Here is a 27124-nt window from a genome sequence, read left to right as displayed (position 1 = left end):
ATGAGTATTTAAAATCTTTGAAGTTAAATTTAGCTAACTTACCGGTTGTTATTGAGTTGTAATTAAGCATACCAAACGAAGTTTGTTAAAAGTGCAATAGTATACGGTGCAATCAAGGCTCGTCTGAAGAAGCTGGATACAAGAACTCTGTAATAAAACAACGCAACGCAACCCCATGTTCTGTTTTGGTTTGAAAATGTAATTAAATGTTGTGTACAAATGTACAAAAACCGAAGTGCTATCGAACTTTCTGAAAATGCACCGTGTTTATTGTAAGCACAATGTTGTCCCGGTGTTTGTAGGTGGAAACCGGTAGGGGTCGGGCGGGCGACGGGGCAGTCAGCCGCCCGACGCCGGCCGGCGCACACCGCACACAGCCCGTGCCGCCCGCGCCGCCCGCGCTGAAAACTTCGTGAAGTGACACCGGCATGTATCGGATTACGCAAGTGTGCTAGCTATAAAAATATTAAAGGTAATTTTTTTTATGAGTTGTATGTGTGATAAAAAACTGTGAAAAACATGGCAAATATTACGTGCCGAGACAACGCGAGGAAGATGATGATTGTCCCGGCATTTTGCCACGGCTCATGGGAGCCTGGGGTTCGCTTGGCAATTAATCCCAAGAACTGGTGCGTAAGCACCAGTTTTTACCTTCCATCCCAGAGGGTAAACTAGTCCTTATTGGGATTACTCCGGTTTCCTCACGATGTTTTCCTTCACCGAAAGGCGACTGGTAAATAAATATCAAATGATATTTCGCACATAAGTGCCGAAAAACTCATTGGTTCGAGCCGAGGTTTGAACCCGCCACCTCCGGATTCTCTCGGTACCTACTATTACAATCTTAATTTCGCAATTAAAGCGAGGAAAGTTATTAAACCTCTAGGTAGAGTGAGCTAGCCCTAGTAGTAGGTAGCAGTACCGATTTATTTGAAATTACCATTTATAATTAAATTACCTGCCTTTAAAACAAATAATGATCTTATGTACCTACCTAGATGTAGGTCAGGAGAAGTTATTGTTTAAAGGCGAAACGGACATTCAGATTACTAAGTAGATACTAACAGAATTTTGAACTTCACTGTTTATTTTAATAATGTTTAACAGTTTATCACTCTTACGTTAGGAAAGCTTTTTAAGCCTTCCTAACGTCATTTCATCGTATATCTTTTACAAACTGTGAGGTCTTTATATCCTAAATTAAACGTACATTATACGCAACATTCGGATCTCAATTTATGTTAACACATAACTAGGTACAGCAAGAGTATCCCACTATACATATACGTATACATGTAAAACTACAAATAAATTCTTAAAGAATGACAACATATATACCTACAACACACTTTGTTAATGTAATATAAAAGTATTAACCTTAGTAAGATAAGTTAATCATTAAATTTAGATTAAGGTACTAACATTTAAAATGAGTGCACCATTTCGCCGTTAAACGTAAGTTTAAAATGTGTTGTACTTTTTTGAAAATAAATTAAATTAAAAAAAAAATATTACGTATTATTAATGTGAACGTTTAGTCACGCAAAAACAGTTAAACAGATTTGGATGAAATTTAGTACCTACACAGTAAGAGTGGTAGATAGTTTAATTTAACCTTGATTACTAAACAGGGTAAGTACCTTTTATTCGTATTTTATATGGTAGTGTTTATACGAACTCCACTCGGACAAAGACGCGCGTAATTGCTAGTTAATATATACGAAGTTACAATCTATTTACGCATACATTGCCCGGAGGATCTGTTCTAGGGCTGAGCATTATTGCAATCAATCCATTCAAATCAAGTCAGTTCACAAATCACACTAATTACGAAACATTTGCGACTATATAGCTAATTATATCATTACATCAAGTCATAAATGATGGAGGTGATATCACGACGCTCTGAAAAGGTCAGCGAGACATTACCGGCTCTCTAGTCACTCCGGACAGGGGGGAATATGACCACTTATAATCATTACACAGGTCGTTTGGGGAGGGCCTTTTGTTAAAAGATTGCCCGTGAGGAAACATTATGGTAAAATGAAAGAAAAAACCGGCCAAGTGCGAGTCGGACTCGCGCACGAAGGGTTCCGTACCATTACGGAAGAAAACAGCAAAAAAATCACGTTTGTTGTATGGGAGCCCCATTTAAATATTTATATTATTCTGTTTTTAGTATTTGTTGTTATAGCGGAAACAGAAATACATCATCTGTGAAAATTTCAAGTATCTAGCTATCACGGTTCATGAGATACAGCCTGGTGACAGACAGACAGACAGACGGACAGACAGACGGACAGCGGAGTCTTAGTAATAGGGTCCCGTTTTTACCCTTTTGGTACGGAACCCTAAAAATATCTATTTTGCTCCCATTTCATCATGCTGGTTTAAAGGCCTTGTGAAATAATTTATTTTAGGGGCAGGTTGTGAGAGAATTAAGAGACGTAGCATAAAAATTGCAGGATGTTTGTTGTGCCGAACACGCAAATGTTGGATTTTCATATCATGTCATGACGTAAGGCAACGTAAATCCACTTACATAGGCCCGTTTGAGGGTATTTAATTATACATGGACACATTGTTACGCTGCAAATGTGACATGCGTTGTCACGTTTTTCGTGTCCAAAGTAACAATCATGAGACAGTAATAACAGGTTACGAATTTGATCTGGGTTTGTCATGGTCTGTCAGTGTCAAAATTGACGTTACGTCTGGTTGAATATGCCTCCAGGCCCTCCAGGTCGGTTCTACGTGACGAAGATATAATATCTTAAAATAATAAACCTGTCAACTAGTTAAAGGGGCCCACTGACTATCAGTCCGCCGGACGATATCGGCCTGTCAGTTAGAACAAAAATTTGACAGTTCCGAACAAAAACAACAACAAATGTTACATATGTGTCACACAAAAGTAGGGTAGGACGGGGACAATTGAAACACGTTATGATTGAAACAAGCCAAAGGCCATGCTAGGATAAGCTAAGTGAATCTGAAAAAAAAAATTTCAGACCCCAAAACTTTATAGTTTTATGTAAAAATAACGAAATATGATCTTTCTGAAATTTTGCATACTTGTTACTAAATATAGAAATCCACATCATCAAAAAAAATTACAAGCCCCTATAGGGTCAATTGAACCACTCTTCCACATTTTCTTTAATTCCCTATCATTATGAAACCATGGGCGATAGGTTTTTCAAACACATTTTATTTAAAAACTAAATAAATAACCTTTAATAATACAGTCACATATCCTTCTAACTATAAAAATAAAATAGTTACAGGCTGTTAAACATACAGTGTTTCAAACGTTCCCGTCCTACCATGAAGGACGTCCTACCGTCCTATTTCGTTCCAGTCATGTCATATTGAGAAGTAATTAACTACGATGTTGCAACATTGCTCTGAAAAAATCTGTAAAAGTTGATTGGAGACTGGGGTGCAAGTTGATGATTTGCATCGCGTTTGACTCGGATGGAATGCTATTAAAGCAGGAATGAACTCTAGATTATCTGTAAGTAATCTGTGATGCTTTTTACTGTGAGGGGTCACAGTTCTAACCTAACCTACTTTTCTGGTAGCAGTTTCTTTTTCTGGGGGGTAACAGTTCTAACCTAACCTACTTTTCTGGTAGCAGTTTCTTTCTGTGGGGGGTCACAATTAGTTTCACTGAGCTTTTTAATTCTATCTGAGCTATCCATAAATTATTTAATTTTACTGATTTGATCAGATAGTTATGAGATGTTATGAATTATTTTAATTTATTTGTGCAATGAAAATTATATTAAATGTTATTACTTTACATGTATGTTACTATGTTATACCAAACAGCAATATGTATATCGTATGTTATATTATTTTAACATTATACTAATTGAAAATATACATGTAGTGCATTATACATAAGATTAGTATACTTTTTGAACGTTTGTAAACTGAAATTATACCAAAAGTACGTATTCATTATGATACGCACCCGGGATGAAATGATGCCTTTCACCCGAGGTAAACACTACTTCTCATTTCGAATATTTTCGAATACAAGGAAAATAAAATACATATGATTTTTTAAAAACATGACAAGTATAATTTTTATAGCATTTCTTGAGGGTACTTCCAATTAATGGAAATTGTATAACAAATCCGTTTAAAACCAAATTTCAATTGCTTATCGTAAAAAAAAGAAAAAAAATCGTGTTTGGAAATTAAAATGCTTGTATCACTTTCTGTACACTTTTTAGAACAACAAGGACCCTATTTCAAAGCATGAGAAATTAAAAATTAATTTTATTGCATACCTATTAAGATTATAATTTTAATATAGGCACTTACCTAGGGTAAGACCTCCAGTGAATGAACACTTAAGCAATTTACCAAGTTTGAAAAATCATTTCTCAGCATTCATTAATAATTTCAATAATTAATTGCAATTTAATCAATCCTCATTTAATAATTAAGAAAGTAATTTCTGCGATTTTTTATTACTTTCATAGTTTTTGAGTTATAACATAATTTATCAAAAACTACCCAAAAACCTAATGAATGAACACCCCAAAACCCAGTGAATGAACATAATTTCGATCTTTTTAATCTGCATTAAAAAGACATTTATAACACAAAACCCGTTTCCAGCTCTATTCTAGTAGGTATAGCGAAAGCGTTCATATCTTTTTATCCCCTTCATTTGATATTAAATATATAAGAATGTAAAAAATGATGGTTATTCACCAATAACACAGAAATCTGTTACATATTAATAAGAAAAAGAGAATAAGTATTTAAAACAAGAAACAATGTGCATATTTTGATGAAAAAAGGTCCGCAAATAATACTTAAAAAAAGAGACTTTTCATTCCGTTGTTCGTGGTTACATTGTTCATACATAGAATTAGTAGTAACCCAATGAATGAACAAGCCAAATTTTGTACTGTTCATACATAGGCATGAAAAATCTAGTAAATGGACTATAGAAATTTGGTTTGTTCCAATACTGGCTGAATAAATCAGAATCGTTTTCTATGCAGAATCAGAAAAAACAAACACAATACTATTTCGTTTAGATAAAAATTTAGAAAAAAAATTAAATCTAGACGACACCAGTGAATGAACACACCGTTCATTTACTGGTTTCAGAACATTTGATAAGCCAGTAATGGAACTCTAAAAATAAAGACTTAACCGCATAATACGCCAACAAAGTGTAGTGTAGTTATAGAAGGTTTAACTCTTAATCTATCCAAATAACTAAACTTTGTACAGGTAAACATTAAATAAGCACTTCATATGTTGCTCCAAACGTACACTGTTCTTATCTGGGATCTAATTTTTCCATACAAAACTTCAAAACCAGAAACACGTAAACTTCAAACGCCAGTCACATTCAAAATGGTTGAAAATAAATTTATCACGGGTTGCCATTGCATAGGAAATAAAGTTGTTTATAAGGAAAAAAAATACGACAAGTGGTAAACATTGCTATATTTATTATTTTAGACAAAAAACGTGAATTTGTTCATTCACTGGGGGGTGCTCATTCACTGAAGGGAGGGAGAGGCTCTTTTTAACAGTTTTTTGTAGAGCGGATCCGCTTTCCGGCGTACGGCAGATTATGTCTTTCAGCTTCCTAAATGTCTCTCTGATAGAGAAATTGCGCTAGTTTTCGTCCAGCTCTAGTTTTGTTCCACTTGGCGAAATTTGAATATAAACCTATGTTGCTGCAAATCTTAATGTCTAAACAACATATCTATCTACATAAAAATTAAATATATTATTTGCTAATCCGTCAAGTAGACGGAAACTAGCGCAATAACCCTACAAACTTTATTCTATACAATTTTATTAGATCAAGGTAGGAAACCTTTTACATTGTGGATTATTGCATAAAACAAAATGGTGCATTTATTATGGAAAACAAGGACATTAAAATACAGTCACATTACTAAAAAACTCCTACGAAAAAAACATTTAATTTAGGCACTTAAGTATTTAATATTATCGGTATGCACTTCTGAAGATTTTCTAAAAACAATCACTATTTAGAATATGGCGCAAGCAGGGATAATGTTTTGTGAAGTTTTCAATGCTTTTACATAACCTTTAATAGGACAATAAAATATGAAATCATTTGAAAGGGCCTACGAGTATTTTGCGGCTATTAAAATAAACGCCTATTAGCCTGAGCCGTGTTGTTATAATATTAATAACGGTGTGGGAGTAAGACAATGGAACTGACAGGCTATATAGATAATTAGATATGACTTGATTCCCAAAGGTTGGTGGATGATAGAATTGATAGTGCTCAACGGCTGGCTTTGGAGGTCAATACTGTCATGAAAATTTAACGTATTGCTGTAACTGGAATTAGTAATTTTGTTTCACTCGCTCCTGCATTTCTAATAGATAAACCAAACGTGACTCATTGATATTGATTAAATTGGAATTAGATATTGTAGTCTATTGGCGTCTCGAGCGCTTACGTCATAGTGACGTCACTGACAGTTAGAAGTCAGTCGATGACAGACTGCGAGCAGAGCAGTCGTGTCACGTGCTGTTTGGGTTGGCGAGCCGTTGGAAATACATTACATCGTATGATATGATTTACTGTGGTAAATATAGAACATTACAGATATGCAAACCGAATTCAGGCCTCGCTTCGTGTCAGATTATTGAGTTATATGCGTCCCTAATGTACCACATTTCATTTTCGTTTAAGTTTGATGGAGGTACGTACAGCAGCTGCTAAAGTAGAATAAAATATACTCACTTTATTGTCCTGTTTGAATATTAAGATTCATTTATTCTATTTCAATTCCAATTTGAAGTGCTCGTCGAGGTTGACAACAAAAACTTAAAGAAGAACCTCACTTTAGCATTGGGGTCTAATAAGTAGCTAATTGAAAACATTACCTAAAAGAAATATGTTTAATGTACCCAGATAAATCAATGCATTAATAAAAGTAGCAATGAATTCAATTTGTCTGTCTGGCGATTGACTTTTCCCCTTATTGTGTGTAATGTATCACATGCATATTTAAATAATACCTTAGAGTCTACTAAGACCCTCGTAAACCCTAAAATTTCTCTTGGGTCCGGTAGTTTGCCTTGTTGATCAATGGGAAGATTATGTATTACGCCTATAGATTAATTTATCTGTGTTATGCAAACGTGGTTTGCATTACGAGTGTAACATTGTATTGTATTGTAGTTCGGGCGATTTTCCGCAACTCGACGACTGGCGCCTATTTTGCGTGACATGGGGGTGGGCTAGTCCTGCCAGCCCAGCTCCTCGAGGAAACCTATCAAACCTTTGATGTTGAGTAGGACCTCGGGGAGGTCTCTCGGGGATCCGAGATGTTTTGCCCTGTATGGGGCCACTCCGCTGCACTCCAGCACCACGTGAGAGGCTGTTTCTTCTGTCTCCATGCATCCTCTGCATAGGGGACAGTCTGTGACACCTGTTATAAAAAGATGTTTGTTAAATAGTCCATGACCTGTTATGACACTGGTTACCATGCTCAGTCGGGTCTTTCCTAATTGAAGGAGCACCCTTGTGAGCTTTCCGTTGATGCCAGGCATGGCTTGTTTGGCCTGTCTGCATCCAGTCTGGTTTAGCCAATGTTCTGTGTGTAGTTTCCCTGTACGTGCTAGCAGCATTGAGCGTACCTTGCTAAACGGTATCGGGAGGATCGGTTCTGGGCCAATCGCTCCCGCACTCGATCCTTGCCTGGCAAGCTCGTCCGCAGCATAGTTGTAGTGTAGTGTGTAGTGTAACATTAATATAACAGTAATATCTTACTGTTGTTGCAAGCATTACTAATTATTTGTATTTTGTAGCAATCACTATTTACAACTTCTTTATTTGTTGGATACCAGGCAGAACGAGAACACAAAAAATAGTGTTATTATAAGATAAATAAGAAAAGAAAGTAGAATAATTACCTACACATATACATTATATAAGATTATAATCATGCATTTTCAATTCGAATCAAATATAATCACCACTCGAGTTATCCGGGGGTGCTTTAATGGATTCACTTGAACCACGACCCACTATTCAAAGCTTCTCCTGCAGCTCGCCTGGCTAAATCCTTTCTTCCAAACTTCCACCCATCTCGGGTTTTGTTAAAAGTTGTTTCACTTTTTTACGAGTTGAGCTAAGTTTTTAACTTTGACTGGTAGTTAGATAATTCTTTCACTTTCATATTTTATAGCTAGGGTGGCATTCCCTGGATTTGACAAATCAAAAGGTAATGTTTGTTTTGTCATCAGCTAGGAAGTAGATTTCATTTGATTAGTTGCAAGCCTATATTTGATTAATATCATTGTAAATTATAATTAACATTACGCATCTCAAATTCATGTCTAGTGCTCAATGTGTGGAACTATTATCATTACGTTATTGCTGTCATGACAACAAAGAAAGAATTAGATCTCAATCATGATCTTGACTTGAATTAAGTCCTAAAGTCCGATAAAATTATGTTTGTTAGAATTAACAGACGTACTTACTCGTATTCTAATTTTAATTATAGGATAATGAATTCGATCTGGATTAAATATGGATCGGATCTGTCAGTACCAAAAGTGAAGTTTTTGGTTGAAGAAATGTTATTAGTTTTTGACACTGACAGATCTGATCCATATATTATCTAATCTAAATCGAATACGGACTTCCGGTTCGAACACCATCTTGATAGTAGCCTCGTGATTAGTTCCTTTGTTTTTTGCTCATTAATATTATTTAAAGTGTATATCGATAGCTTTATTATACAGTAATCTAATTTGGTAGTGTGCAGTGAATGGAGAATTAATCTCAAAGCGTGTTTAACCACCATATGGGAGTCAACGGCCGGTAGTCCACGTGCTTCTCGTAAAATCCAGCTATCGGTTTTACGAGACAACAACAATCACTACCGAACAACGTCGTGCTCTAAGAGCATTTGGTGTTTCTACCTCTAACCGTGTCTGGCTCGAGCCCTAGAGGCCCATAATTTTATTTACCGTACACTGACTGAAGAAAATCAAGAAATATTAATTCGATCCCACGTGGATCCCACTTTGACATTGGCGAAATCATCGACAGCATCGATAAAGCCATACTACTTAAAGATTGAATTGAAATCGAACAGTATAATTAATACTAAAATACGCCAGTGAAGCAATATTATAGTAAAAAGATCGGGTGCCCATTTCTGACTCAGAAACGTCACTTTTCATAGCTGACAGATCAAAGTCGTAACAGTTTCAGTTAAAGAAATTAAATTCTGAATTGGGCTTCTAGTGTACATTATACAACAATTTGAAGTGCTCCATTTCAGGTTGCGTGACCATAAATAGTAAAGGAATACAGTGCAAGTCTTGAGAGTTGAGGCCAATGACTTTGGAATCGATTATATGTTCGGGGTGCACTGGAGGAACCAATTTCAAATTACGTTTATTGAATACAAGTTTTATTTCCAAAATCATATTCAAATTATGAATGAGCTTTAAATTTCAATAACCTTACAATGTTTGTCTTTTTATATTTAAAAAAATGTAAATGAGTATTTTTGCAAGGAGGCCAATTCAATTACAGACAATTTAATTAATAATTAAATTACACAACTAATTAGTTGCGCCCAACACTGGTTAATACATATTTCCAATGTTTATGTTCCAACGAAATCACATTCAAATACAGGAGGAAATTTAAATTCACTAAATTTATCAAGTAAGCCTATACGTTTTCAGTATATCACAACGTACTAATGTTTAGGCAGTCCATAGATACTGTTGCCAAGCTTCTACAATAGCAGTAAATTGGCTGTCGGTAAAATAAAATTGGGACAACAAAGTTCGGTGCATCGCGACGTCTCCGCCAGGCGACCGTAACGGCGTCTTTAGCTATATCAGCGAATAAACTGTACCTGTACTGTACTGTACCTCAGTGGTTTCGTGGTAATAGAAAATTTATTACAGACCCTTCTTGAAATTATGTTGATTTTGGGTGGGAGAGATACATAATCACTGTTATTTTATAACAAGGAGTACTTGTAAATAATTCGTCACTTCCGTACCAAATTATATACCTACAAATTGCCCGCAAAGTACTGATAATAAAAAAAAACCGACCAAGTGCGAGTCTAACTCGCGCACCGAGGGAACTCCGTACTTTTTAGTATTTGTTGTTATAGCGGCAACAGAAATACATCATTTGTGAAAATTTCAACTGTCTAGCTATCACGGTTCATAAGTGGTTCATGAGATACAGCCTAGTGACAGACGGACAGCGGAGTCTTAGTATTAGGGTCCCGTTTTTACCCTTTGGGTACGGAACCCTAAAAACTATCATATTTCCTTCCCCGGGACTTAAAATATCTTTAGGTATAGGTACTAAATTTTATACATAATTGGGGCAATTTTCTATGAAAAGGGACCTTATTGTCGATGGCGCGTCGATGGCACAGCGTCGCGCGTCATTGTATTTATACCTATCGGAGCGGAGAAAGCATATCAAATGTTTCGTTCTTAGGGCAGCCAAACCTCTAAAAAAATGCTCATCCTACTTGAATAATGCCTCGCAAGTTTGGAACCCCCATTACACAATCCACAAAAACGCGATTGAAGCCGTTCAATAACGATTCCTGAGATCTCTTCATTATAGAATGGCCCATGCTCCATTGTCATACGACAAGCTCTGCGCCTCGAACGGTACAAACTCAAAACTCTGAATAGCAGACGTAACGCCCAGGACGCTATTGCCTTGTTCAACATATGTAGGGGTCATTATAACTATCCAGAACTGCTAGAATGTATTGGTTTCCGTGCTCCTACGAACTACATCCCTGTTCGCGTTGCCTGCTGCATCGAACAACGCTGCACAAGCAGAACAAGAAAAATAAAATAAAATGAATAATAACCCAGTACGTTGTCAAACGTCTCCCCGTACAACCAATCTACTTCCATTTCCATGAGACGGCGTCTACCAGTCTATTTTTTTTCTACAGCATGTTTTCAATTTGTCGCTCCCGATTTAGCAAGTGCGATGTACTGTGCCGCCTCGCCCGAAGCACACGTCCACTCGTCCATTGATAAATTATTATTCAAATGCACGAAGCTGAAAATGGTTTGCGCGTAGGTATTTTAAATGCCTTGTGAATTATGTTGGTATATGGGCATTAATAATAGAATCGAATCAGCAATATATCCCCGAAGTCAAGGCCGGCATGGCAGGGATAAGTATGTTTGACGTGATCCTATTGTCCGGGCCCAAACTCGCACTGAAACTATTACGGCCCAAATGAATTTCCGTATGGAGGTAAACGTGAATAATATAATTTCCACGTCTACGAATATCAACGTCTCTTAGAAAAATATGATCATATAAGGAGATTTTTCCCCTTCTGGCTCAGGGAACCGCCTTAACATTGCAAGACTTAAGGGGCCCACTGACCATCAGTCCGCCGGACGATAGCGGCCTGTCAGTTAGAACAAAAATTTGACAGTTCCGAACAACTGACAGGTCGATGTCGTCCGGCGGACTGATAGTCAGTGGGCCCCTTTAGGCCTGGTATCTTGAGGCACAACACCTATCAATAAATGTGTCATTTTCAACCAAAAGGGTACTTATTGTCGCTTGTTAGTAAGGCGCTATTTCCATATAGCTTCAATTAGAAATCAACCTTATCAACAAGCGACAATGTGGTACCTTTTGGTTGAAAACGTCACAAATAGAGGCACATCTGACCATTTCACCTTACATTCCTCACAAAGGTGTTATAACGAGTATAGGCCCATGATCTTGTTTAAATGTTTACGCTACAAAATTACAATACCATAAGAATAATAAAGATTTAGGGAACAATACCCTCTATATTGCAAATGTTTGTAAGCTTCCATGATAGCCGGGATATATATTATGATCCCTCGCAGTGCATTAAGTAGATTTATTACCACTATAATAGCAAAGGTGAACGGGACAATGTTCTAGTGACATAATTTAGGTATAACTTTTGCTACGAGAGCAGTACATTTTGTATTTATTAAAAACAAATTATAACGTCGCTGAGATTTTTTTGAACGTACAATTGGAATAAATATTATCCTAACTCAAAGGTTCTTAAGTCGGTTAGTTTGATACAAGTTCGGTTGGACGCGTCGGTCACGTTTTAGTCACGTGATCGTAGTGCGTTCCAAAACGCATTGACTATGAACATGATACAATAGATTTGTGTGAAAGAGCCCCACCCGCCCTTGCGAGTGCTGTATCAGTTTCTATTCGATATTGTCGGTGCGGAAATAACCAGGAAAACGTTTCTTATGTACAACGTCTTTTTCCGTAGATAAGAAGCATTTTGCTGCTCGGTCTATTGAGATAAGGTCATTTAGATATCACATATTGATTGGCACAGTTAGAGTGAAAGATTCCAAAATTGAACCGAGAGCATTAGCGAGTGGTTCGAAAAGTGGAATGTTGAGTGTTGCGAGGGTTTCAAGACACGAGGTTTAAACAAACTTAATAATTAGGTGCTTAATATATTTTATACCTAAATTTTAATACAGCGCTCAAGCCTCAAATATAGAATTAATTCCCAACAAGTTATAATATTTGGGATTTTCATCAATAAGTTACAGGCATTTTACATGGAAACGCTTTGATTAAATATTTTTTACGATACAAATTAAAAATAGACCGGTTTACGCTAATAACAGTCCTCATAAAAATTGTAATATTCGACTGAACACATTTTAAACCACACTATCAAATTATTCAAACTAGAAGCCACATTCAAAACCTTAACTTGAAATTGACAATACTTGCAGTGCATTTTGCTCACTCCAATTTGCGTGCAAGATGCATTGAGTCTAATATCAGATCAATTGTTTATAGGGTATTAAACCTTATCGTCGGTAGTGTCGTTATGTCTTCTAATATTATTTTTGTAACTTTGTCTTCAATAAGTATAGGAGTATCCTCGGTTTCAAATCAGAGCACAATAAGAATATAATTTTGGGGTACCTACCTAATAATAAAAAACCGGCCAAGTGCGAGTCGGACTCGCGCACGAAGGGTGCGCCGTTTTTTGCGTAATGGTACGGATTACGCAAAAAACGGCAAAAAATCACGTTTGCTGTATGGGAGCCCCAGTTAAATATTTATTTTATTATGTTTTTAGTATTTGTTGTTATAGCGGCAACAGAAACACATCATCTGTGAAAATTTCAACTGTCTGGCTATCACGGTTGATGAAATACAGCCTGGTGACAGACGGACATACAGACAGACAGACAGCGGAGTCTTAGTAATAGGGTCCCGTTTTTACCCTTTGGGTACGGAACCCTAAAAATGAGAATTAATCACAAATAAAAATGAGATTCAGAGAATCTGTTCTAAGCGGTCACAATTTCTTTATTTGCCGCTAGAATGTTAATCTGATTGTCAGCGCGGCGACATAATATTTAATATTTCAACTAAATAACAATCCAAATCAACTACATATTAGCGCTTATGCAAGTAAACGCTATTGTTGGAGTCAATCAAAAGAACATTAGCTAATTTACATTAGATTAGGCAAGATTTTTATTACAATTTAACAAGCCAAAAATGTTTCAATGAAGAACCATTGAATCCATAGTTTGTAAGAGAGACTAAGTAATGAATACGCTAGCACACCAGGCGTCTCCTCCTTCTATTTGTGCTGAATTGTTTACACTTGGTCTAATTAAGAACGCTTGCGAACACACGGGTAGATCAACATCTCGCAAATGAGTTTGTTTAAGTATTCTTAAGCCTGTACGTACCTGTAATTTAATACACTTCTACAACACACCCTAAACTTATATTAGATTGAAGGCTTTAAAGCCCAGCCCGTGTAAGGGAACTATACAAATCATGTAGTTAATGACTGGGCTGATCGGGCAGCCGCCGACGGGCAATTTATCAAGGCGTGTATAGACAAGTCCAGTGACTCATCAAAACACGGGCGGTTTTGGCCCAATTTTGCTTAAATATTTATTACGTAAATAGTCATATTAGCTTTCCTCGAGACGCTCCTTTTTCCGTAATCGATATTCAATAACGTGACTCAAGTTATTTGGCATCGTAAAGCCGTGGAATTACAATAGCTGTGTATGTGCGGATTGCGAATGTAGTAGCCTGTTTTCGGCAAACCTTCTGCCGCTGGTATGATAAAAATTAGATAAGAATGCTTTCGGTATAGAAGCAAAAGTTACCAGGCACTACTTGTTACTAATCTCTATTTACTTGATACTAAGCAACAGTTATTAGCATAGCTTTTACATACATATTCCAAACATAAATGATCATTTATTGCAATACAAATTATAAACTTAATTTACAGTGGTGAAGGGTAGAATAAGTTTTCTGCCAACAAACTGCTATGCAGTTTGGCAGATAAGTAGCAACAATTACTGCACCTCTTTTTTAAATAAAAAATATATTGCAAAAAAAAAAACGAGCTGGGGCGATTTTTCTGATCAAAATGATTAAATGGAACATAAGTTTAGTAAGAACAAACAATAAGTAGTTAGTTATTTGTTTTACAAGGGGGCATAGTTGATGTTTAACCGCTCGTGCTAATATTTCAAGCGAAGCGAAAACTCCAAAATTGCACGAACATAGTCAGTTGAGCGTTGCGAGGGTTTCAAGGCACGAGGGTTAAAAACGAACTTTGCTCCCAAGCATTGTGTGAACTTTGCACACACAATTTTTCACCACACCGACGCAAGGAAAATACTAATAACTGTACAACATTACAAATCAAATTCAAATGAATATTATTACTTATTTATCATTAAAAAATATTCAGTAAATTAAATGATAAGAACGGAACCCTAAAAACTATCATATTTCCTTCCCCGGGACTTAAAATATCTTTAGGTATAGGTACTAAATTTTATACATAATTGGGGCAATTTTCTATGAAAAGGGACCTTATTGTCGATGGCGCGTCGATGGCACAGCGTCGCGCGTCATTGTATTTATACCTATCGGAGCGGAGAAAGCATATCAAATGTTTCGTTCTTAGGGCAGCCAAACCTCTAAAAAAATGCTCATCCTACTTGAATAATGCCTCGCAAGTTTGGAACCCCCATTACACAATCCACAAAAACGCGATTGAAGCCGTTCAATAACGATTCCTGAGATCTCTTCATTATAGAATGGCCCATGCTCCATTGTCATACGACAAGCTCTGCGCCTCGAACGGTACAAACTCAAAACTCTGAATAGCAGACGTAACGCCCAGGACGCTATTGCCTTGTTCAACATATGTAGGGGTCATTATAACTATCCAGAACTGCTAGAATGTATTGGTTTCCGTGCTCCTACGAACTACATCCCTGTTCGCGTTGCCTGCTGCATCGAACAACGCTGCACAAGCAGAACAAGAAAAATAAAATAAAATGAATAATAACCCAGTACGTTGTCAAACGTCTCCCCGTACAACCAATCTACTTCCATTTCCATGAGACGGCGTCTACCAGTCTATTTTTTTTCTACAGCATGTTTTCAATTTGTCGCTCCCGATTTAGCAAGTGCGATGTACTGTGCCGCCTCGCCCGAAGCACACGTCCACTCGTCCATTGATAAATTATTATTCAAATGCACGAAGCTGAAAATGGTTTGCGCGTAGGTATTTTAAATGCCTTGTGAATTATGTTGGTATATGGGCATTAATAATAGAATCGAATCAGCAATATATCCCCGAAGTCAAGGCCGGCATGGCAGGGATAAGTATGTTTGACGTGATCCTATTGTCCGGGCCCAAACTCGCACTGAAACTATTACGGCCCAAATGAATTTCCGTATGGAGGTAAACGTGAATAATATAATTTCCACGTCTACGAATATCAACGTCTCTTAGAAAAATATGATCATATAAGGAGATTTTTCCCCTTCTGGCTCAGGGAACCGCCTTAACATTGCAAGACTTAAGGGGCCCACTGACCATCAGTCCGCCGGACGATAGCGGCCTGTCAGTTAGAACAAAAATTTGACAGTTCCGAACAACTGACAGGTCGATGTCGTCCGGCGGACTGATAGTCAGTGGGCCCCTTTAGGCCTGGTATCTTGAGGCACAACACCTATCAATAAATGTGTCATTTTCAACCAAAAGGGTACTTATTGTCGCTTGTTAGTAAGGCGCTATTTCCATATAGCTTCAATTAGAAATCAACCTTATCAACAAGCGACAATGTGGTACCTTTTGGTTGAAAACGTCACAAATAGAGGCACATCTGACCATTTCACCTTACATTCCTCACAAAGGTGTTATAACGAGTATAGGCCCATGATCTTGTTTAAATGTTTACGCTACAAAATTACAATACCATAAGAATAATAAAGATTTAGGGAACAATACCCTCTATATTGCAAATGTTTGTAAGCTTCCATGATAGCCGGGATATATATTATGATCCCTCGCAGTGCATTAAGTAGATTTATTACCACTATAATAGCAAAGGTGAACGGGACAATGTTCTAGTGACATAATTTAGGTATAACTTTTGCTACGAGAGCAGTACATTTTGTATTTATTAAAAACAAATTATAACGTCGCTGAGATTTTTTTGAACGTACAATTGGAATAAATATTATCCTAACTCAAAGGTTCTTAAGTCGGTTAGTTTGATACAAGTTCGGTTGGACGCGTCGGTCACGTTTTAGTCACGTGATCGTAGTGCGTTCCAAAACGCATTGACTATGAACATGATACAATAGATTTGTGTGAAAGAGCCCCACCCGCCCTTGCGAGTGCTGTATCAGTTTCTATTCGATATTGTCGGTGCGGAAATAACCAGGAAAACGTTTCTTATGTACAACGTCTTTTTCCGTAGATAAGAAGCATTTTGCTGCTCGGTCTATTGAGATAAGGTCATTTAGATATCACATATTGATTGGCACAGTTAGAGTGAAAGATTCCAAAATTGAACCGAGAGCATTAGCGAGTGGTTCGAAAAGTGGAATGTTGAGTGTTGCGAGGGTTTCAAGACACGAGGTTTAAACAAACTTAATAATTAGGTGCTTAATATATTTTATACCTAAATTTTAATACAGCGCTCAAGCCTCAAATATAGAATTAATTCCCAACAAGTTATAATATTTGGGATTTTCATCAATAAGTTACAGGCATTTTACATGGAAACGCTTTGATTAAATATTTTTTACGATACAAATTAAAAATAGACCGGTTTACGCTAATAACAGTCCTCATAAAAATTGTAATATTCGACTGAACACATTTTAAACCACACTATCAAATTATTCAAACTAGAAGCCACATTCAAAACCTTAACTTGAAATTGACAATACTTGCAGTGCATTTTGCTCACTCCAATTTGCGTGCAAGATGCATTGAGTCTAATATCAGATCAATTGTTTATAGGGTATTAAACCTTATCGTCGGTAGTGTCGTTATGTCTTCTAATATTATTTTTGTAACTTTGTCTTCAATAAGTATAGGAGTATCCTCGGTTTCAAATCAGAGCACAATAAGAATATAATTTTGGGGTACCTACCTAATAATAAAAAACCGGCCAAGTGCGAGTCGGACTCGCGCACGAAGGGTGCGCCGTTTTTTGCGTAATGGTACGGATTACGCAAAAAACGGCAAAAAATCACGTTTGCTGTATGGGAGCCCCAGTTAAATATTTATTTTATTATGTTTTTAGTATTTGTTGTTATAGCGGCAACAGAAACACATCATCTGTGAAAATTTCAACTGTCTGGCTATCACGGTTGATGAAATACAGCCTGGTGACAGACGGACATACAGACAGACAGACAGCGGAGTCTTAGTAATAGGGTCCCGTTTTTACCCTTTGGGTACGGAACCCTAAAAATGAGAATTAATCACAAATAAAAATGAGATTCAGAGAATCTGTTCTAAGCGGTCACAATTTCTTTATTTGCCGCTAGAATGTTAATCTGATTGTCAGCGCGGCGACATAATATTTAATATTTCAACTAAATAACAATCCAAATCAACTACATATTAGCGCTTATGCAAGTAAACGCTATTGTTGGAGTCAATCAAAAGAACATTAGCTAATTTACATTAGATTAGGCAAGATTTTTATTACAATTTAACAAGCCAAAAATGTTTCAATGAAGAACCATTGAATCCATAGTTTGTAAGAGAGACTAAGTAATGAATACGCTAGCACACCAGGCGTCTCCTCCTTCTATTTGTGCTGAATTGTTTACACTTGGTCTAATTAAGAACGCTTGCGAACACACGGGTAGATCAACATCTCGCAAATGAGTTTGTTTAAGTATTCTTAAGCCTGTACGTACCTGTAATTTAATACACTTCTACAACACACCCTAAACTTATATTAGATTGAAGGCTTTAAAGCCCAGCCCGTGTAAGGGAACTATACAAATCATGTAGTTAATGACTGGGCTGATCGGGCAGCCGCCGACGGGCAATTTATCAAGGCGTGTATAGACAAGTCCAGTGACTCATCAAAACACGGGCGGTTTTGGCCCAATTTTGCTTAAATATTTATTACGTAAATAGTCATATTAGCTTTCCTCGAGACGCTCCTTTTTCCGTAATCGATATTCAATAACGTGACTCAAGTTATTTGGCATCGTAAAGCCGTGGAATTACAATAGCTGTGTATGTGCGGATTGCGAATGTAGTAGCCTGTTTTCGGCAAACCTTCTGCCGCTGGTATGATAAAAATTAGATAAGAATGCTTTCGGTATAGAAGCAAAAGTTACCAGGCACTACTTGTTACTAATCTCTATTTACTTGATACTAAGCAACAGTTATTAGCATAGCTTTTACATACATATTCCAAACATAAATGATCATTTATTGCAATACAAATTATAAACTTAATTTACAGTGGTGAAGGGTAGAATAAGTTTTCTGCCAACAAACTGCTATGCAGTTTGGCAGATAAGTAGCAACAATTACTGCACCTCTTTTTTAAATAAAAAATATATTGCAAAAAAAAAAACGAGCTGGGGCGATTTTTCTGATCAAAATGATTAAATGGAACATAAGTTTAGTAAGAACAAACAATAAGTAGTTAGTTATTTGTTTTACAAGGGGGCATAGTTGATGTTTAACCGCTCGTGCTAATATTTCAAGCGAAGCGAAAACTCCAAAATTGCACGAACATAGTCAGTTGAGCGTTGCGAGGGTTTCAAGGCACGAGGGTTAAAAACGAACTTTGCTCCCAAGCATTGTGTGAACTTTGCACACACAATTTTTCACCACACCGACGCAAGGAAAATACTAATAACTGTACAACATTACAAATCAAATTCAAATGAATATTATTACTTATTTATCATTAAAAAATATTCAGTAAATTAAATGATAAGAACAAGTTTGCATTAGGTAAAGTCATGATGATTCTAACGAGCTCAAAACTAAAGATACGGCCGTTTTTGCCGCAAAAAACGTATATTTCGACACTCTCAAGGAAATCTAAATTTATAGGGTACTTCCCGTTTACCTAGAACTATGGAATTTGGCAAGTAATATCATCAATTCGTCATGCACTACATACAAATACAGGGAAAAATCTCAAAACTCAAAATTTGTAAAAAATAAAAAACAAGCTAAATTTGTACGGAACCCTCGTTGGGCAAGTCGGACCCGCACTTGTTTTTGTTTTCAAAATCAATCTATCAAAAAAACAAAAAAAAACTATGATTGTATGATATTAAGCAAACGTGACCAAGGCTTCCAGTGCCCAGGGCTAGAATCGAACCAGCGTCCTCTGCTATCGGGGCAGGTGCCTGAGCTCCTCGGCCACCCGGGTCACGGCGCTACCTTTCGCTAGCCCAGAATCACCTGAGTTGTTTAGGAGGTCGAGCCATACCTTAGGGATGGTCAGGACTCAGGAGGCTTATGGCAATAAGCCGTCACTGCCGTGTCACGCGCAACTCCGTTAACTTAAGTTACGGATAACCAGTCTTAATTGTCTTTGAAACCGTTACATATAAATATATAGCATAAGCCGTATTAAATATTTATATAATAATATATTGTTTCTTAAGTTACCGGAGTTACGCACGACTGGCCGATGAATCATGTACAACAGTTTTGCAAATGCATAAAAAATAAGTCCGGTAACTCACTCTTTCTAACTTATTGGTAAAGTAATAAAATAACGCGCCACGTATGATCACGGGTATGTCATGTAACTTAACTTACATACCGACGTGTGACTAATATAGTATAGAAGAGTTGGTCATGCGGAACTCCTTTAACTCGAATAAAATGAAAACTATATAATCATGTAAAAAAAATTTGCCTCTATTCTATCACCAATGTTCCTACATCTATATAATAAAAAATAAAATGCGATGAACCGTCAACGACAACATTATCTCTGTTGTAATGTATTTTTTATGTGAAACGTGAGTGAAATGTCTTTAAAAACCCGTAGGGGTCGGATCGAAAACTAAGTAATTAAGCCCGACTCACGCTTGACTGCACATTTCTAGGTTTTCCTGTAATCTATAGGTAAAGATCTATTTTATGTATTTTTTTCATAATTGTAGACCCAGTAGTTTCGGAGATAAAGTGGGGGGATGGTAAAATAACTTCTGAATTGTTTATCCTAAAATTATAAAAGAAATATATTTGAGATTCTCACAATGAGCTCTTTCATTTGATATGCAACACGATATAGTTTGACAAACTTTATTTTTTAATTTTCTCATTTACCCTCCAAAAGTGGCCCTCCTGTTTAAAATTAATTTGTTTACGTTACGTGTCCATCTTTGGGTCACAAACTTACATATGTTTACCAAATTTCAACTCTCAATATATATTTTTTATAATTTTAAGATAAATAGTTTAGAAGTTATTCAAGAAAATAGGCAAAATAGGACCATCTCCCCCCCCCTTTATCTCCGAAACTATTGGGTCAAAAATTTCGAAGAAAATACACAAAATAGATCTTTACCTATAGATCACCGGAAAACCTATTAGAAATGTGCAGTCAAGCGTGAGTCGGACTTAATTACTTAGTTTTTGATCCGACCCCTACGGGTTTTTTAAAGACATTACACATAAAAAATACATTGTTTAATATTGTCTTCGGTTACCGCGATGGTTACTCATGAAATAAAACTATGAAAACGGATTATATCGCGTATATTGAATTTATAATACATCCCGACGTTTCGAACTCTTTACAGCGTTCGTGGTCAACGGGTGACTGAGGAAAAATTACAAAATGCAAAAATACCCAATTACTAAAATAATGAACAATCATAGACTACAAACTTTAAGGCTGGTTGTACACGCAAAATCGGTTCATAAGGCTAGTTATACACTATAATCATTTTTCAAGTAAAGATATATATATATACGCGATAAAAAAAAAAACGAAACGTCGAAACGAGAGTTCGAAACGTCGGGATGTATTATAAATTCAATATACGCGATATAATCCGTTTTCATAGTTTTATTTACATTGTTTAAATTGTGTAATGTACGGAACCCTTGGAACGCGAGTCCGACTCGCACTTGGCCGGTTTTTTTGCTGTTCTGTTTACTAGGTATATGATCGCTAAAGAATATATATTATGCAAAACGTTTGACATATCGCCAATCGTTTATTTTATTGCTACAAAAACACGAAAAACCTATCCAAATGAAGGGTTGAACGATAAATTATTTGGGTCGAGAACAAAAAGAACGAGCACCGAACCAATTTATTCGTTTTTGTAAACCGCGAGAAAGTCCTGTTTAGCGATACAATATTTTTCGCAGAGATGTATACAGGCTGAGGATCCAACCTTGCAAATCATTTTAATAGATAATTAACCGGAGAAAGGGGAATTTTCCGCCCCTTTCCAAAATTCACGAGACATGTGAAGCTATTATTTAATTTTGTTACTTCGTAATTTAGCGTTGGCAGCCTAGCTTTAAAAGCGTACGACTTTTAAAACGAAGGTCACGGATTTAAACCCCGACTCGTACTAATACAAAACGTTATTCGCGTTATCGCTAGGTACCGATCGTTTTTCGGTGAAAGAAAACATCGTGAGGAAACTGAACATCCAATAAGGCCTAAATACCCTTCTGGGTTAGACGTTCTAAAGGCAGTCAGGCTTTCCCAGCCTGGGCAATGACTTAGTCGTATTTTTCTTAGGTACTCAATGACGCTTTGAGCAACCCATTAGCAGTATAAAACTCACAATTGCCCTTTATTGTTGCAGATTCCTGACCCATAACGTTGAGCACGGCGTTTAAAGCTTCATAAGACAATGTTGAAAAAATGTTTAAAGATGCAGAATACGTTACTGTAAATGACGAAAATGATTACCCAGTAAGAGAACACGCAGAATGCAACCTGGGAGTTCCGGACTAACGTGATGCAACTTGTAATGCTAAACTTCTTAATCATGTTCGACATAGTGTTCATATTTTTTCTGTTTCTAATTGCGGTTACTTGTGTGATGAACTACATGCCTGGGAAGAGCAAGAGGCAGGAGGTGATTGAGGAGGAGGTGGACAATGACGTCATCCCGCCGCCCCCGCTGTTCGATGACGATTGCCTGCCGTCGACCAGCCGCGACACTTATGTCGTCATTCCACCACCGTTGGACCACGTGGCTAATGCTAAAGACGGGTGTCCTATACACGTGGTGTAGTATACCTAAGCACTGAATAATATGTAAGTGCCTAACTTTTTTATTTCTTTATTATGTACAGCAAGTTGCAAAATTGCATACCCACTTTATGGAAGAATTCCATTTATACAGTGGGTATGCAATTTTCAAGCTACCTAGCTACAAAACCTCTATAATTGCCGTATACCCCTACGGCAAAATTTTGGGGCGATACAATATCATACAATAACTACATAATACTGATTTAAACTTTCACGATTTTTACTCATTATTATTCATAGTGACGGGACTTAATCGTGGATTAACATCGAAGGTAAATTTAAAACTTATTTTACGCAATAAAGTCCTGTCGCTGTGAATAATAAGTACATAAGTAATATACTATTGTTACATCATAATAATATATAATGATTACTATACTTATAGAAGTACTAGTACACTACAAGTACCCCAATGCTAGACCCAATAAAAATATTAACTTCATACATCGTTATCGAAATATTGCCCAATTCTCATATTTGTAACATATTACATGGAGTAAACTTCTCATATCTTACGTATCTAATAGTTTTTCTTCATAACTATGTATGTATGTATACAAAAGGAGGCTAGGGCCGATATTAACAGGTTGTGTACGTATGATTTGATTTCTAGTTATAATAACTTATGTTTCGTCTTTTTCAGATCAACGTAGGAGTTTATTACAAAGAAGCCTTATGAGAATGTAGATGACAAAAACAAAATGTAGGCATTTTTTACCAAATCGTCATGTATAAGTAAAATTTCTTGTTACGTAAGACTAAAAGGTGGAATTTTTGGGACTCAAAAGAAAGGTATGTACTAACAAATGACTCGGTTGTTCAATAGGTTTGTCGAAGCGCTACCAAGATATTTACAGATACGCTCTTTTGCGTCAAGTGCGATATTTAAGTACTTACTTGTTATTTTGAGTCGATATAAGTAGATACATTTACCGAGTAAGGAACCGATTGTATAGTTTTAACACGTAACGCCTAATTGTTGAACAACTTTAAATTAGTTAGCAAACTGATCTCTATTATTTTAGCCTATGCAACTTATATCGTGCCCTCGAGTTGGGTATTATAGACAGTAGAAGCAAGTTTGTTAAAAATCACAGTTTTCTTTTGCTATCGTACCCAAGGTACTTTCAATGCAAAGTGTTCACAATTCATGTTTTTGCAAGTGCTTCTTTAAAATAAAGGTGACTGATTCATAGGTAACATAGATAAGGTTTATATATTATGTTAATAGTTAACTAAAATTGTATGCTATAACGATGTTAAGCCGGCATTTTGTAAAGGTTATAAATTATTAATATATTATACTATTTATTTTGATTGTGAAATAAAATTGTAGTACCTAGTAATTTTATGTGAAAGTTAAATTTAATGTAAAGTGAATCTAGTAAAACGCTAAGGACTCTGTTGCCGGCTCAAGGCCTAAAAGATTGATAACCTCACATTTCAGATTTAAGTTAGTTTCACCTCGTATAATTTATACGAAAATACTACTGGATAACAAAAAATAAATAAATTAAGGAGAAACATCCATCAATCTCTACACTGGAATAAATTCTCATTTTTATTCATGTAATAAAAAGTTGGAGGTGGCGGGACGACTTAGACACCTTCACTAATAACTGGCCGGAAAAAGCTGAACAATCGCGGAGAATCCAGGAGTCATGGAAATCAAGGGGAGAGGCCTTTGCCCAGCAGTGGGAGACTAGGTTTATTTTCAGCGCAATAAATGTCATGCATCAAAAGAGGTATACTGAACTAGTTTCTGTCCGCGCTTCGTCTGTGTGAAATGATGATGATTGATAAAAACGATCCTATGTCCTTCCCCTGACCTCAAACTATCTGCGTAAGTACCAAATTTCATCTAAATCGATTTAGCGATTTTTGCGTGAAGGGGTAACAGATAGACAGACATACAGACAGAGTTACTTTCGCATGTGTTTGTAATATAACATTTGAAATACTTAACTGGCTTCAAACACATAGTTGTCATAAATCTGTCTCTTTCAATATTTTCGGTAAAAAGGAAGGAAATACGATTTCATTTTAGCAGTGGATATATTTGCATTCATATTTTGTATATTCTAACCTAACCCTTACTAAGCTGATTTTGATGAATGAGATGTCAATAGACTACTTTTTACAGCTCGGATGAGATAGGCTACATTTTTATTTGATTTCTAAAGCCGTTAAGTCGGGAAAACTTTTTACTTGTAGGTGTACCTATACTCGTACCTATTGAACGTGCTGAAGGATTTTTCACATAATTATTATCACATCTGATTTCATACAACCTATAAAGTTTTCTGGATTCGACCTAGTTTCATAGATAATTCAATTTTTTTTTGTCATCATGACAGCGAAAAACGCCGTTTTGATAACAATTGCTCGATTCATAACTTGAAAAGATAACAAACTCATATATTATTTTTTGGTTCATTTTAGCCGGGAATGCATGGTTAAAATTCATTGGGTTCCTCTCGGATACCTTGTACTTATACTTATTTTTCGAACTATAATTTATTGTTGGGTATGTTCTGTTTTATAACGTTTCGTTTAAAATAAGTGAGTGATCTGTTATTAATATATTTAATATGTCTGTCTCATGCACGGAAGTTTTGTTATTAAAAAAGTTTCGTTTAAAGTTTTATTTTACGATCTTTTTTGAGAGTATATTCATTTGTGACAATAAGAACCCAATAGATTAATTAACAGGAAATAATCACGAAAGAAGCTAGTAATGTTTACAGATATCCCGCATTAGAACTGTCTGGTGTGTACTTACTATGCACCTATTTACTTATAAGCGATAGAAGTAAGATTATCATAATAAATAATAAAAACGACAATACATGTATTACGAAAAGTTTCTCATATCATTTGAATTAAGTAAAATAAAATAAAACTGCATACCAAACTTAGATCTTTAGTTCAATTATGTCTATTAGATTAATAGTTTCAAAATAAATTATATTATACAATTTATTTATGTGACTGCATAAAAACATGCGACGGAAAAAAATATATTAAATCACTTGACTCTTTTAAAGGCACATTGTGGTTACGTTTATTGTGTGAAAAAGACAGGAAAAAGCATCGTCCTTTTCTATCATTGCTTAATTAACCTAAAATGCATAGTGTAGGATGCAGCCTACACAATCCAAACATCAAATTTTATACCTAATTAGATAAAATGTATTTGTTCCTATATATTATTTCAATAGTAAAACTAATTCGTTTTCCGATTTTTTACTTAAATTTTCGCAAAAGTTATAAAAATTACATTCGTTTTAAGACGAAATGTCGGAAAATTTTAAAGAATCCAGAATTTGATAATTTTAAGTATGTGATTTTGGACAATTTTATTTCGGGTTGTGTAATTAATTTATATTTAAAAACTTTATCATAGGTGTATCACAAATAGTGTATCTTTCTGATGCTAGTAAGATTATTCATATATCTCTCTACTGAAATTTATATATTAACATAAATAAATAAATATATCAGCAAAAAATTACGTAACACATATATTAATTTCGGGCAAAAAGAAAAAAAAACATGTATTTAAGGGTTAAAAGAAACGAGAAGTTTATCTTGTATTTATCAGGTTAACCATAATACGCCTATTTAACATTGAAATAGCAAAATCACTAGCAAGATTTTATACATTTATGAATTTTATTTGATTTATAGTTAAATAAAAATGTATCCGTTAGAGTTAAGTTTCAATACTTAGGTCACAAGTAAATCAAGAATAAATTACACTATGTGATATATACACAATTTTTAAATTGTAGCTATGGAGGAGATATTGTTTTTAATTTGTTATTATACGAGTGTCCCGAAGACGCTTACTATTGATGTAATAATAAAGTGCACTACAGCAGTGTCGTCATATCAGAACTGCAGTTTTATTTAACCCAATGTACTCGTTAGGTCAAGGTCGTTAAGCTGTCTGAGAGCGATCTATTTCTGTAGGAGTTCAAAATCTAGGTTCGTTTCGAAATAAAGAAGTTTGGGTTCTACAGCGCACTTCAAGGTGCCTTCCACAAAAATAAGACTATCACATGGCCATTTCATAAGAGTACTTAATGGGTTCTATTCATTATATACATAGTTTATAGCGCGGAGGGGTGGGATAGTGACGCCAGTATGTTCTTCGCTTAATTCCTATAGTTTAAAATTTGCTCATTTTGTTTTGAGGCTAGATTTAGTTACACACATGTTATTTAATTAGCATGACAATTGAGTGAATATTTGGGTCGTCTTAATGTCGATATTTCTGATAAAGTTTAGTCGCCAAACAGTCAATTTAAATTTTAAGCAAGCAGTGAAGTACACGTTTCACTAAACATGTGGCCCATTAATGTAAGGTTGGTTGGTTGTTTGTTTGATGCTTAAGAGGAAAGGGGACGGCCGCTTCTTCATACAAACGTAGTCCCCATTTTCCTCTCTGGTAATTGACATTATG

At 35.9% G+C, this 27124-nt stretch overlaps 1 long non-coding RNA gene across 1 annotated transcript; it reads left to right on the top strand.

Annotated features, from left to right (window-relative positions):
* Positions 1 to 348: 348 nt before the first annotated feature.
* LOC134742014 (uncharacterized) lies at positions 349 to 26556 on the top strand. The gene is made up of 3 exons (XR_010127917.1): positions 349 to 472; positions 22202 to 22659; positions 23300 to 26556. It is a non-coding gene; the product is annotated as an uncharacterized LOC134742014 (long non-coding RNA).
* The last annotated feature ends 568 nt before the right edge of the window (positions 26557 to 27124 follow it).

Source organism: Cydia strobilella, chromosome 1 (genome assembly GCF_947568885.1).
Source record: "Cydia strobilella chromosome 1, ilCydStro3.1, whole genome shotgun sequence".
NCBI lineage: Eukaryota > Metazoa > Arthropoda > Insecta > Lepidoptera > Tortricidae > Cydia > Cydia strobilella.
The sequence above is the reverse complement of the archived record's forward strand: the minus strand, read 5'-3'. Positions and strand labels throughout refer to the sequence as shown.